Source organism: Nelusetta ayraudi, unplaced genomic scaffold, assembly GCF_046127955.1.
Source record: "Nelusetta ayraudi isolate G7.1 ecotype Tasmania unplaced genomic scaffold, CSIRO-AGI_Nayr_v1 ptg000058l, whole genome shotgun sequence".
NCBI classification, from domain to species: domain Eukaryota; kingdom Metazoa; phylum Chordata; class Actinopteri; order Tetraodontiformes; family Monacanthidae; genus Nelusetta; species Nelusetta ayraudi.
In genome coordinates, this window is record NW_027466108.1 from 2,239,652 (window position 1) to 2,254,441 (window position 14,790).

The following is a 14,790-nucleotide window of genomic DNA, read 5'->3' on the forward strand; positions in this document are numbered from 1 at the left end:
GTGTGTACGCACATGTGTGTGTGTGTGCGTGAGGCAGTGCGGGACTGGTAATTTTCCACTGGTCCCCCTCTCTTTGGTTGACAAACACGCGCCTCTACTAAAGCAGACTGTCGTTGGGGGCGAACCACCTCGGGCTCGGCCTGTTTATGGCCCAGGAGGAGCCCCTCAACCTAAAAGGGTTTTGGATGGAAAATTCCGTCCTGTTCGGATTCCTGCTCGGTACTGTACTGCGGTATGTCTGAGGCCCTCATGGCTCAAAGTGCAAACCTAACAGACTTTTGTTTTTTTGTTGTTGATGTTGAGCCGGTTGTATGGCTTATTGCAACTTAATGTGCTACTGTCCTAGCTGGCGTGTCTGGTCGCGAAAGGTCACTTGGTGCTGAGCAAAGTATTTTGCAACTAACTGTGGACTAGTTGCGATGTAGCGTGTGCAGAAAGAAGAGACAGCATTGTTTTAGCATGCATGCAACACATTGCATGTGTGCAGATAATACAATTTAAAATGGAAAAAATAATAAGTAGCAGTAGTACGTTGGGTTTTTTTTTTTGTTTGTTTTTTTTTTTAGAAACCTACAAACTTTTGGAGCAGATCTATGACCGACTAATTGCCTACTAGTTAAAAATGTAACCAAATTACCTTTTAACTTGAAGCTAAGCTGAGGAGGAGGAAAGAGTTAACCCATTGTTGTTTTCAAGCATGTGTGATGATGCACACACACAGTGGAGACACAGTGGAGATCAGTCATTTTCCTAAAGATAACAGTTGATCTGACTGAGAGGCTGTGCAGGGCGACACGGTCAGCAAAGGGGACACACGCTTGGACGCCGAGTTCCAAGCAGCTTTGTTTTGATGTTTTGCAGGCTTTAAAATGCCTGCCCGGAACTAATGTGCAGCCACGGGCTCAAATCTTGAATTCCGGCTTCAATGTCCTCTAACGGTGGGGTTCTCCATCACCGGTGTCTGGCCTGTAATTAGTCTGCGACGCTGCCCTCTGCGGGGAGAAAATTAGAGATGCCGCTTTGATTTATTTGCCTGCGCAGGAGCCTCCATCAGCCGGGAAAAAGAAGAATCTCATTTAATTTCTCACCGAGGGCCCCTGGGTTTTGAGTCGAGTGTAGCGACAAGATGCAGAAAGATTTTCATAGTTGCACTGTTTCCTCAACTGAAGTTTTCACCCGTGAAGTTTTAGACGGCAGATAGTTCCGTGCCATCTCTGAAGCCCATCTCAGTGTGGTGGCCGTGGAGAATATTCCTGAATCCTGATGCTTTAATTGTGACTCAAGTTGTTAGAGTCCACACAGCAAGTGAACATCTGCTGGCGCTGTTTTGTTTTTTTTCTTCTCCTTCTTAAGACATCAACCACCAGGTTATAAAGCAGCGTCTATCTAGTTATTTGCAGGCCCCATTCTATTTGTTCGGTGGTGCATCTTCACAGAGGCGCTATCTATGGCGGGTCACTACAACTGCTGTACTCGCACAATCTGCAGAGTCGCCAACGCAATTTATGCACGAAAAAGCCGTATCACCCACCTAACCAGCAAGATCACCGCTTTAGAACTGCTTCTTCTGTGCATGAGACACAAAAAAAACAAAAAAAAAACAACAGCAATGTAACTGTACGAATTCAGTGTGTGTGAGAGTGATCAAATTTAAAATAGCTCTACCTACCTAATTATAATTATATATATATACTTTTCTTTTTTCCCAGTAAATTTAGTTCTTGTTACAACAATGTAAAAATACAAACCACAGCATGTCATGTTGTGACACATGGTGTGTGAAAGTGCGCAGCTTTGGCAAGTTAAAGACAGCCAACTCATCTGCACACGCTTTTAAGGGAGATGTCAAATTTAGCTCTGAGAGATAATAATGATTTGTGCTATCTCCCGTGTGTGTGTGTGTGTGTGTGTGTGTGTGTGTGTGTAATTGTGCGATGACTGTCTGTGGCTCTGGCGAGCAGTTTGTCCGCCCCTCAGCAAGACAACTGAAGATTGTCTGTGCACAGTGGAAATTTACCCGCTGCGGTTGCACCATGCAAGTGAGTGTCAGCCTGGCAAATGCGGGGACGTTAATATGTCGATGTGAAGACTGTGGTTAGTGTGATCATCTTACGGTTTTATCAGCTACTGTTAGCTTTGCTTATCCGAGCTAACATTTGATTTTAAATGATTAAAGGGTACGGGAGTGAGGAGCAGTGCACTTTGTTAGGAGGTTCTTTTGTGCTGTGTATCCTTGAGAAAGGCACAAAGACACACACTCACTCAGCTGTTCCATCAGGTTCTGAGGAAAGACACAATCCTGGTCCCCAAGCATCAAGCGAGGAGGACACATATTGCTCTTCAGTTCAAAGTTCAAACTCTTCCACAATGCAGATTTGAGTGGTTAAAGGTCCGAAGTCGCCAACTCAGCTGCGTGAACATGTCACACAAAATTAAATGCAGCAGCGTTTACAGTTGGTATTAAAGAGAGCCGTGTCTCTAACAGCCTAAAGCTTTGCAGACTGTACTTGCTATTGTCACATTCTCACGCATTCAAAACATTTGGAACAAAGCGAGGGAGGATCTGCCAGCCACGTAGGAGCAGCCGACCGGTCAGCTCAGAAAGAGCCTCTCTTTTGTGCGTCGTTTGACCTTAGAACGCTGATTCTTTTACGCGAGGCAGCCACCAAGACACTGAGATGACGCACGGCCGCATCGCTGGCTCTCCGTGCGAATAACCTCAAATCTCTCGCGCGCTGGCGCGAGCGCCTTTTTTCCACAGTTGTTCTTGGTTTATTCCTCGTCACTCGGGGGTTTAATCTCCGCAGAAACACAAATACACAAACGGCATTCTTTCCCTTTTCATCAGTATCGTTTTCGTCGGTATGCGCGCTGCGTCTCCCGGGGACAGACGGCTGACGTCAGGCATCTGCGTTCATTTTACCAAAAACACATCAGCAGCAGATGCAGGCAGCAGGGCCACAGATTGACAGACGTGTTGCGGGTGAGGCCCTCCAAGAAAACCTCAGAAATCAGCGAGAGCTGGACGATCCCGCTGCCCTTTCTCACCATTCGCAGCACTTACCTGACACGGACTTCAGGACAGCTCATCATCCTGTGTTTCCAGCCCGTTCTTAGGGACTTCAACAGAACCGGGAAAAGACTTTCAATCGTGGCCTGGCAGTATCTGTAAAATCACTGAATTTTCCCCAACAGGACAACAGGGCAAAACTCCAGGCATTGTTTCCTGAATGAGAAGCAGAAGCGTCAAAGAGGTTATGATCCCCCTGTGGCGATGAGTTCCAGGAGTTCCGGTAACTGTGGTGGCACAAAGCAAAAAGCTTTGGCACGGTTCCCCATCACAGGCGCCCGAGTAGAAAAGTCATCGCACGAGTCTGGATTCTGTAGAACCAATAAAGTTTGAAAACCCCTCCGAACCGCTGCCTTAAAGTTCCCTATGAAAAGTTCCCTATTAAAGTTACACAGTCTGTCTAAGTCTATAACCAAATCTTCATTTTTAGTTAAAGGCCTTAAATTTCAGCTGTTCCTAATAGAAATTGAACTTCAACTCCTCACAAAGCCAGTTTGCGTGCGTGCGTGCATGTGCGGGGAGGGAGCCACTGTGGGAAAAGGGAAATCTCATCTCTGCCTCCATTTGCAAACAAAACACAATTTGATTTCTCGGCCATTGTAATTAACGGGCCTTTCCCACACGCAGGGAGGAGTGTTTACCCCAGCGGTCCCACTGCTCCGTTCCAGTATCTGGGAGGTGTTTAGGTGACTCGTTGCTCCTTCTTCCTGGTCATGGAGGATTTCCTGGAAGGCCCCGGGAGCCAATCCAGCATTCAAAGGGCCGCGCCTCAGCCCGCACGCACGTAAACACCGGCCGCCCACACAACCCCGTCGGATTCCCAAAACTTCCTGCGCATGAGTGCAGGCGGCGTCGGCGTGCGTATGCGGCCGGCGTGCGTGCGTGCGTGCGTGCAGCTCCTCAGCTCGCCAGTAGAGAGGCGACGTTGCGTAATCCCCAGAGAGGGCCGAGCCACTTTGGCAGGACGGCGCGGAAGGTCCATCGGAAACAATCTGGGAATGTTTATAAGGTTGAAGGCAGGAGATTCTGAAAAATTATCTTTTAAAATAATATAGTAAGCAAGTAAATATACGACATGCTTGTTTTTCATGCAAGACAGTGGCATTCTGTTGATGTCGTTACCTGTGTTTTAGTGTGTCTGCTGTGTGTTGGTCTATGTATGCCTACCGTGTGTGTGTGTGTGTGTGTCCAACCTGTTCTAGTCTGCTGCTGCTGCTGCTGCTGCTGCTGCTTTGTCTTTTATAGACGTACCTCTATTTTTTTTTCACCCCGTAGGCGAAAGAGATCAAAGCACAAACAAAGATAACAAATCGCCAAATTCGTAGTTGTTTCTTTTGAGCGCCTGCTCCTCTTTTCTCCTCGACTCTTTTACTTTCATCTGCTGCCGTGGCCCCTCGAGCTTTTTACCCCCCAACCCCACCCGTCTCTCTCAGCTGTCCCTTTGTTTCGCAAAATGATGAGTAATGGGCCTGCGTTTCTATTCTCTGTGCCCTTTATCATTCACGCTGCCTGCAGGCTCAGGGTGACATCAGAGGGCTGCAAAAAAAAAAAAAAGAAACTGCCCCGTCACATCCTGTGTGACTCAGGCCGAGCCTGGCCAGTATTGTCACGCCACCCGTTCAGAAGTGACAAATTTAATGGGCTTGAAGCGTTTTGGTCTGGAAGTCTTTTACTGCAGTCACTTCCTGCCATCGGCTCACTTGCCAAAACGCATTGATTTTTAAGGCTTGATTTGATTTGTTTTTTCAAAAATCCTTTTTATTTATTCACGGTGTTCAGCTTGACCGTCTTTATTAAGACTGGTTTCAAGTTTGTGTTCTTCTAAGTGGTGCCGCCTCAACGGAATTCAACATGTAAAAAATAAGCAAAGTTTGGCATGATTGGACCATTAGGTTTAATCATAGACAGAAGCGTTTCACATTTTAGTCCCTTCCAACGTATTTTGCTCTCAATCGTTTCCAGCAGATGGTGTCGATTATTGCTGAAATACGGCAGATCTTCTGGACTATTCCTTGTTATTAGACTGTACATGCTCCCCTGAGAGGCTATTCGACAATAAAAGGATAAATGAACAAACAGAAACACTCCATACAAACCTACACGCGGGACTCATTCCTCAGGTTGCGGTGGTCATGGCCGTGTCATGGCTGCTGTATGTCTCTTGAATTTAAGGTAATGGGCTTCACACTGACAATTGAGCTCAAATGGACTCTGGAATGTCCAATCTCGTCTTTGCCAAATGTATGTTGTCCCAACAGCAGCTGACCCGAGAAACACTTCCACGAACTTTCCTCTATTTCCAGAAAAAGCACAGAAGCTATGACCTCGGTGTCATTCCCCTTTTTTCAGACCTACTAAACCAGATCCGGCCTCGTCCGATAAACACACTTTCAAAGATATTTTATATTAGTTTACTGATTTATTTATTTGTGCTTTCTTTATAACTGCAGCCATGAGCAAAAAGCCAGAGCTAAAGACAGGCTCTGGCTTTTTTATTTGTTTTTTTATTCAGATTGTCTTGAGACAGAACAGGTTCATTTTACCCCTTTTCCGATTTCCAGCAGCATTTTTGCACAAGTTACATGGAACATATATTCCAAAGAATGAAGGCTGACTGAGAAGTTCTTCCTGATCATGGTACAATCATATGTATCTGTAATTCAGCCATATGTCATTTTCCTATTCACTAACACTTCTCTGTCATCACGTTTCACCTGATAAATGTAGATCAGATACATCACCTGACTTTATATCATTTGTCTCATTGTATTTTGATTTGAGTTTTCGAGAGCCATATGGTATGTTATTTATATTCCTTCATTATAAAGTGTAACAATAACGAGTGTTATTCTCATTAGTGCTGGACGTGCCGAACTGTGTGCAGCATCAGAAGCAGCAGCAGCAGCAGCAGCAGCAACCTTTTACCTGATTCTGTGAAGTTGCTCAGTTTGTCATCATGGACTTTATTCAACAGGCCGCCGACTCTGTGAATGATAAACAAGGCAAAAGCTGCTCTATTTTGGGGCCTGCGGCAGCTTGGCAGGCCTTTGTGTCTGGACCGGAGGCGTCGCAAAGCACAAGCGCGCATCTTCAAAAACGAGGGTTATTGCACCAAAACACGATATGAGCTAATCCTGGAGAAATTTAGACTCGGTCGCGTAACAACCAGAATATAAAATAAACCCAGTCTGGTCACTGTGGAGATTCGTTCTGTGCGGGTGAACCAGGATAAGGCTGAATTTAGCCCTGGCTCAGTTGGATGGAATCAGGAAGCTAAACTGAGTCTGGATGGTGAGTAATTCTTTGATGCTAGCCAGATTACTCCTATTGATTTGTCCATTTTTAGCTGGCATTCCTGCCTGGTTGTTATTATCTTCAAGACATTTCACAGCGGTCTGTAAATGCATTTCCCTATTAGTCAAGGATTCAATATTTATCAAAGCAGTTCAACATTTATATTTGCCGCCTAATATTATTATTCTCGTGGTTGTCGCTCAGAGCCAGTGAAGGAGGGATCTGATGAATCTGGCGTGTCGAGATCAGTCGACGTGGCTGCAAGGTGTTTCCCGTTGCCGTCCCTGATGAGCACCGTCGCGTTCACGCTCTTCCCGTCCACGGTTGACAACCGTCCACTTTCGGGAAGGAATGAATCCTCCTGGCCAGGTTTAAAGGCTGGCCGGGCCACCAGTACCCTGTGTGACGCTGCACTATGAAACAAAGTGCCTCGTTGCTTCTACGCCGACAGCAACAATTGTTTGATCGAAGATTAGACCAGCTAGATTAAACATTACTGGATGAGATTAATAAGAGTAGATTGGTAATTTATCAAGTTTCACTGGTGGTTTTAGTGTCCGCTGCTGTCTGACAGGCCCTTTGTTTGTCTTTCGTGATAGCAGCCATTTGTCACCAGTGATTCTGTCCCTGCGTTAATGGCCCTCTGATCGCACCGTCGCAGAAAAACTCTCTCCACCTGCGGCGTCACCTGGACTGTGCAGACTAATGAGCCAGGAGGTCGTGGTTAAGCTCAGTCCAGCCACATGTTTTTGGTTATTGTTCGTTTCTTGATTTGAGCATTGTGCAGTACCTTGCTGTGGAGGTCAGAGGTGTTGTCAGTCAGTTTTTTTGTTTAATAAAAAAAACAAAAAAACAAAACAATGATAAGGTTAATAATACAAATGGAAAAGTACTGCGTCAACAAAGAGAGACCGGTGTCTGTGCTGCAAAATTTATGTTTCCCGAGAGAATCTGGAAGTCCTGAATAGAGGAAGGAAGTGTTGAGGAAAACCAAAAGGCTATAATTACTTCTTTTGTGCTTTGCTCTTTAGGAAACATTAATCAATCTGCTCAATCACAGTCTTTTCCCGAGTCTGTATTTTAATATTCGGGGAGTTAAACAATACGAAATAAACGTTATCGCAATCTCTGGTGTGAAAACTAGAGGACCTGACTTTTTAAATCAGACCAGACGCACCGATGTGCAAACATACGATCGCTTTTTTTTCCCTCTTCCCCAGAGCATTCAAATAAATACTCACAAGTGTCAACCCTTGTTGCAGCGTTCAGTCAAACATACGCTATGTATAAATGTATTTGCGCGTATACTAATTGTAAAGCCCACTCCGCCCTCTGCAAACACACGCGCGCACAAAGAAACACAACAGCGTCGCAGCCCGCCGCTCTTCCCGCCTTCTGACTGTAGGGGTCACTGTAACTCCACGGTCGGAGCCAAGTTCAACAGCAAAGCCGTGATTGAGAATGAGCGCCTCCAATCGATGCCTCTCGCGCGGGCCTTCATTTTTTATGTAGAGGAGCCGCTGCGCCGCTGTTCAAGGAGAAACGAGTGATGGTTGAGTTGGTATTTGATTTCTCCGAGCGGGGGGAGGTAGAGGTGGGGGGGGGGGGGGGGGGGGCTGAAGGACGTGGTTTCAGCTGTGCCAACCTCTTCGCCCTTGAATCCAAAGTGTCAAAGTCGAGCAGTTTTGCGAGTGCAGTTTCGCCCAAAGTCTGTTGATCTGAGCTCACAGTTTCATTGTAATTGTCGGATTTATTCGTAATCTTTCAGCGAGTTTCGGTCTAAGTCCTCTTGGAGCTGCTTAAAAGGCCGGCGGCCGCTGAGTGCCGTATGTCGAAACTAAAATGTGATGTGTGTTGGAGGGGGGTGGGGGGGAGCACCGCATGCATGACAGGTATGAATGGAGCAGGTCTCAAAACTAGGTTAGGGTCTCTGCAAATTGATTTGCCACACGCTTGCTCAATAGTCGTCAATAGCTGACCCCAGGATCTGCCGGAAGAGTGCAGCTTGGATGGATGGATGGATGGATGGATATTGTGTCAGACAGCACTTTGTTTGAGGTTTCACTGGGCTGCTGGAGCAATGGGATTATCCATAAAACACCAAACACCGTGAATGTCTGATAAGATGAAACAGGTTATCTTTAAAGCTGTCTTTTAAAAATCTATTAGCCGTCCTAACCGTGTGATGTAACTCACACGGCGCTCTGATTGTAATCTTCCGGACCTGTGACATAACATTAGTGCAATTATTCTTTTTGCTCCAGCAACCTTTGGTTCTAAAGAGTTTTCACACACACACACACACACAACAACAACAAAAAAAAGACTCCTGCGAGACTGAGGGAATGACAGTTATGTAAGCGATCTCAATGAAGCTGAAAATGCCTTGAGAGGAATCTGGTAGCGTTCCCTGATAAAAGTGCACCGTGCTCATGTTTTCACGACGCTCCTGCAGCTGGGGGAATTTCATCTGTTGACTCAAAATAGTGCAAAGTGGCGATGCTAAATGCTCTGGCTCTGTCGGCAGCAGACCGTGTAAGACTATTTGCATGCTGTTGCACAGCCACCGGCTGCACGCACCCAAAGCGCGCGGGCGCAGACACACGTAGGTTTTGCGGCGAAGCGCACAATCCAATGAGTGTGCGTTTGTGTGTCTAGGGCGCTGACTTTCAGCAGGTTTTTTTTTCTTTTGCAGGTATTGGAATGCAAACACTTGCACACAATGCACACTTGTTGAGTCGAAAGTGACTGGAGGTCCTGGTGACATGCAGCTGAAAGTGATGCACATATCCTGCATTGCTGGCTTTTGCAAAGTGGGAGCCTTTTGCGTGAGCGGCGGTCTGTGTGCAGGACCACTGGTCAGCAGTAGCAGGTTGAAATATCTCTTCCCATTGTTGCACTTGCCACTTTATCTCAGTAGGTTGAACATACAAACATCACATTTACATTTCATAAGAATTGTATTTATTTTCTTAAGATATGCTCTAATTTTGCTTCATCATTTTAACAGCAGAAATTGTGAAAGAAAGTTTTTGGACACCTCATGCATTTGTGATGTGCTGTGTTGCGTGGAGACCAAGAGTCAGTCTTCAGTCTGCAAGTGGAGTTTATCTTAGTGCAGTCACCAACTTTTATCCACATGCTGCACATGCACTCTTACATCAAGTTCAGAACTGGTGCAGCCAAACCTTTTCAAACACCAAAAATCTGGCAAGCATTTAATGATATTTGGGACTGAGGAAACATTTTAAGGGTGTCCGCAAACTTTTTTCCACTGCTGACTGCTACAGAGAGGTATCTTTGATTGTAAATCTTTCAGCTCTTTTCCCGGATATTCCTGCTCTTGGCACAGATACCTTTTTGGAGCCTCTGCTCCAGACACCATTTTTGCACCATCACTCCAACCGTGTCATTTTGTATAAATTGCACAAACACTAAAAAAAAAACAAACAACTGAAGCTCCTTTTTGTTCCGCCGACGAACTCGCACCGGATCAAACGTCAAGTGTGCAGGAGGAGGCAGCCCAGACTGCTGCACGGCCCTATTATGTTCTGTTGTGTGCATTTAAGGCTGAGATGCTGTCTAAAATTACAGTCTGCGGTGGCATAATGCCGCTGTTGTTATGATCGGCGGGAGGGGAGGGGGGGGGAGGGAAAAAAAAACAACAAACACGCAAAGTCTGCTGTGTGGCGGCTCTGTGGGAGAGGCGGGACTGTTGTGTCAGAGCTGCAGGAAAACAACATGTTTGCATAATGTTTTGGGGGTTGTCTCATTAATTTAAAGGACTAATGATAACATTTTTTTTTTTTAGTTTCTGTGCCCGTGGCTTCGTGTTTCTGTCTCACACTGCGCACTGCGACGTCACACTATCTGGCCCTTCTTCTCCCTCCTGAAATAAACAGACGCCGTGTCACCGCGCTGCACTTTTTGCGCCGACATGAGCAAATGAAGGCGCGGTGTTGATGTGATTGTTTCAATGTGAAACAGATTGGAAGGGGGCCGGCGTGTTTATTTACCCACAGCTACCTCGGCAGCTCAAACGCAGCCCGAGGTTCAACCCAAAACACCGGTGAACTTTACATCTTCGGCGCTGACCTTAATGGACGGCGCTCCCGCGCAGCTCGTCGGCGGAGCGGCGTCCCGAGAGGCCGGAGCGCTTTGAAAAAAACGACGCATCCGCAATGTGGAATGACAACCGCGACGCCCCTCAAGATGACTAGTCGCCTGTAATCGCTTCCCCCTCGCATAATAACAGTTTCCCCAAATACGTTGTTGTGTTTCAGGTCAATTATTATTATTATTTTTTTCGAAAAAGCAAAATACCTCACACCGCTGTTCAAGTGAACGCTTTGTCTGTGCCTGATCCCTCTGCAAACATGGCCTACTAACCCAGCTCCCAGCCGTCCACGTGCGACCTGCTTTTCTCAGACGGTTCGTCCAGTGTGCTTAAGCACATAAACAACATAGTGACGGAGCCGCGGTGGGCTGCAGCACGTGAGGGGACTGACAATGCAAAGCCTCATGCCAGGCGGCGTTCAGCAGCAGGAGGAAAACAAACAAAAATCTCTCTATCCGTCGACATAGATACGATCTACATAGATACGATTATCTCTCAGAGCTTCATTTTTTGACGTCTACCTTAATGCGTGTGCAGATGAGTTGGTCCTGTTTGACTAGACAAAGCTACGCACTTGCACAAACCATGGGTGACAATTCTAAATTCCGTGCTAGGATATATTTTCTATATTGTTGTAACAAAACATTCATTCATTCATTTTCCATACCCGCTTATTCCTGAGCTCAGGGTTGTAACAAAACAAATTGACAAAAAAAAAACATTCAGAATTCGGTGAGCAGAGCTGTTTTAAATGTGTTTCACTGTTGTACAATTCATACAGTTACATTCTTGATTTTTTTTTTTCTGTCTCAGTTACAATAGCGCCAGTTCTAATGCAGTGATGTTCTTGGTGATGTGATCTGGCTTTTTTCCATGTGTGTTTTGTGTTGTAACACTGTCGATTGTGCAAGTAGTGCAAGCTGGAGTGACCAGCCAAAGATGCATTTTTGAATATGGATCCACCAAAAAAGATACTGTAGATAGATAGATAGATAGATAGATAGATATTGAGGTGTGATCCGGGCTGCCTCTGCAAAGGCTGCAGAAAAATTGCACGTCGCGCATTCAAATTCCGTGAGGCGCAGTCACATCTTTGCACAAATGCACCGCTCGCAGGCAGAGAGCGTCCGTGGGACTCGGCTTTGGAGTCTCCTGCTCCTGCGTCCCCCGCTCTCACAGCGCTCACACACTCCTGCTTTATCTGCTGCCGGAACAAAAGACGTCTGAGGAAACACCCAGGGTGCAGGCTGAAGCTGGAACCAGCTAGATCAGACCGGTAGCAGTTACAGAGAGGAGGGGGGTGCGGGGCGGGAGGTGGTGAGATGGAGGACGGGGGAAGGGAGGGAGAAGAGGAGGAGATAAAGTGGAGGAGAGAGTGGCTGGGAGAGAGTGGCGGATGGATGGGAGAGGGGGAGAAGCGGCGTTCGGGCCGCCGCTGGAGTTTGACGGACGGTCCCGGAGGCAAACAGCCAAAGGCCTCCATTCCTTTGGTGATGTAATGCGTCAGGCCAGGGCTATTTTTAGCTATTTTACACAGCCATGTGAGCGTCAGCACACAGGGCTATTGATCGGCTGCAGAACTCATCTGCAGCCACGCTAGCAGCTGCACCGGCGGGCGACGTGGTCGTCGTTTCAATCCCCGACGAGCCGCTCCGGGCGACTCATCCTCCTCTTCGTCGGCCCGCCGGCGGCCAAGGCTGGGAAACGCAATTTGTTTCTGTTCCTTCAGACGCTGTGCGGCGCGTCAAAGCCAGGTTTTAATCTCTCCCGGTGATAAGTTGTTGTGTTGCCGTGGCAGATGTGAAACAAATAGCGGCGACGCTGAACCGACAGCATCCTGGGAACTTCAGAGCCACCAAACCAGAGATCAGACACCTTAGCCTGGAGGATGGTAGCAGGGCTGGTGCTTTGATAAGACACGCACACACAAACAGTTTGTGTATATATTCTCAAAGGGCCTTCATGGCCATGCCTTGTTTTTGTTTTTGTTTTTTTCAAGAAAAAAATATTTTTTGTCACACTGTTCTTTGTTGCATTTGCTCTGAAGCCCTGTGGACTAAGTCAAACTGTTTTGATGTGTAATTTTAACCGAGACGATGATTTTTTTTTTTCTTCGTGCAGCTCCTCTTCATGCAGCATGGGCTAGTCGCAACCCACCTCGCACTAGTGATACATGCATGTGGAGTCTCAGGGGGCTCTGACACATGCAATCCTAGCTGGTGTCTGAGCATGAATAATGCACGAGCAGACAAGCGCGCTCATGTGCACAACGTGGAAGCGGCGCGCAGCACGGTTAACTGCGAATCGCCGCGCAAAATCAATGAAAAATGAGCAGGACTTCGCTGAGGCTCAGCCCCGAAAAAAACCCACAAAGTTATTAAAGTCTGTTGTGCTTTATTTGTATGAATGAATGAATGAATTTATTATTGTCATTGCACAACAAGTTGCAACGAAATTAAAATGTGTGTGTGTACTGTAAGTACTCTAAGAACTGGAAACCAGACTAGCATTATCACAACATCGCGATTCTTTTCCAAAAAACCCTTACAGGCCCCAAAATTGTTTTCCCATGAACCGCAATACAAAAAGACACACTTTTAAAACGGCTGACAGGACGACTGCGACCTGAAACGCGGTTCATAACAAAGGTAGAGGTGGAGCGGGTTGTCCAATGACTGCAAAGTTGGCAGTTCAAATCCCGCTCTGTCCCGGTTTGTCGTTGTGTCCTGGGCCAAAACACTTAAACCTCAGTTGCTCCCAATTGGGGCTGGAAGCGCCTTGCATGGCAGCAGCCACCCATTGGTGTATGAGTGTGTGAGTGAATGGGTGAATGAGAGGTCAATATAAAGCACTATGGGGTACCGTGAAGGTGCTGGAAAGTGCCATATGAGTGCAGACCATTTACCATTTCAGTTGTAGATTTTTAGGTCACGGACTTTTATCGTTTCAAAAAAAGTATAAAGGCCAGAAAATCACCAGACTAGAGTTTTATATCCCTTGCTTTACACCACAGCATCTAATGTGCTGCTGTGTCTTGAGCAACTACATTGGCGCGAATGAACCACAATGTTGGATCCGGGGGGGGTTGGTGCAGGAAACTCCTGGTGCGTCCGCCAGCAGTGAGTCCACAGTGTCGGGGGTCTAGACGAGTCGACTCCTGGCGTCTTACACGCTGAGAGGGGACAAAGGACGCAGCAGTAGATAAAGTCCGTATCTGCAGCTGTCACCTCCTCACCCCGCCGAGCCGTCGCTGGATCTGCTGATCATTACTACTGCGACTGACTCCTTTTACACAATGCAGCGGACAAAGGCCACGGTTGTGAGCCACCTGGCCCCCATACCCACTTACCTAATCCTGCTTAACAGGCCTGAGTGCTGCTGATTTGCTGCGCTTTTGTTGTTGTTGTTGTTTTACTAGATAACTCATCTCTCCTAAGCCCCATGGCTGCGTCTTATTTTTCTTTCGGCTATGCAGCCCCAACCAATCATCTGCCCCCATCTAACCCCGTCGCCTGCGTCCTCCTCTCTCACACAAACTACTACATCATAACTGCATCGACTACTCAGCAGCGTCCTTCTACCAAGATGATGTCCAAACCATCTCAGTCTCTGGCTTTATGACCTGAACCTTGTGTCAGTCATACTGACAAACGTTAGCACCACAGTGGCACGCCGTGCATTTCACGTCTATGCCTTCAGTTGTACTTAGTCCTACCTAAATTAATACACCGCATAATACCATCAATACTGTCAAAACTCAAAAATAAATTGAGATTTTAAGACATTAGTCAGCAAACTTTTTGAAAAAGTAGCGATGTTGAGCTTAAGCTTTGTGTAGTTTCCCAATTTGGGATCAATAAAGTACATCTATCTATCAATCTTATCTATCTATCTATCTAAACAAGTTCTCCAATAAACGATGCATTGTCACCATTACATATAAGACACCAAATGAAACAAACTATTAGAAATAAAAGTAAACAGAATATTTGCATTTGTTTTTGAGAATATGCGACACCAAATCAATTGATGCATTAAAATGCACCATGCTACTTACATTATAAACTGCAGATGATTCAGCAATTTACCTTCTGCTCCTTCAGCCATCGGATCTCCAAGGTTAGTTAAGTCTTTCAGACTGCTTGATGGCCTTGGCATCGCAAACCCAAGATCTGATTGGCTGTCGCAACTGACTGACAGAATGTTGATTCTGGAGGCCTCGGGCAGATTTTCTAGAACCTGACAACACAAGCTTGCTGGAATATGATTGGATTAAAAACTCTACGGTATTATACAACAATGGAAGCAA

At 46.4% G+C, this 14,790-nt stretch overlaps 1 protein-coding gene and 1 long non-coding RNA gene across 3 annotated transcripts in view; one reads left to right on the top strand and one right to left on the bottom strand.

Annotated features, from left to right (window-relative positions):
* The window catches only part of LOC142896955 (uncharacterized), a 525,186-nt gene that overhangs the window by 427,750 nt on the left and 82,646 nt on the right, over window positions 1–14,790 (bottom strand). The gene's annotated exons all lie outside the window — the stretch shown is intronic.
* adgrv1 (adhesion G protein-coupled receptor V1) overlaps window positions 1–14,790 on the top strand; it is a 104,425-nt gene that overhangs the window by 61,390 nt on the left and 28,245 nt on the right. The gene's annotated exons all lie outside the window — the stretch shown is intronic.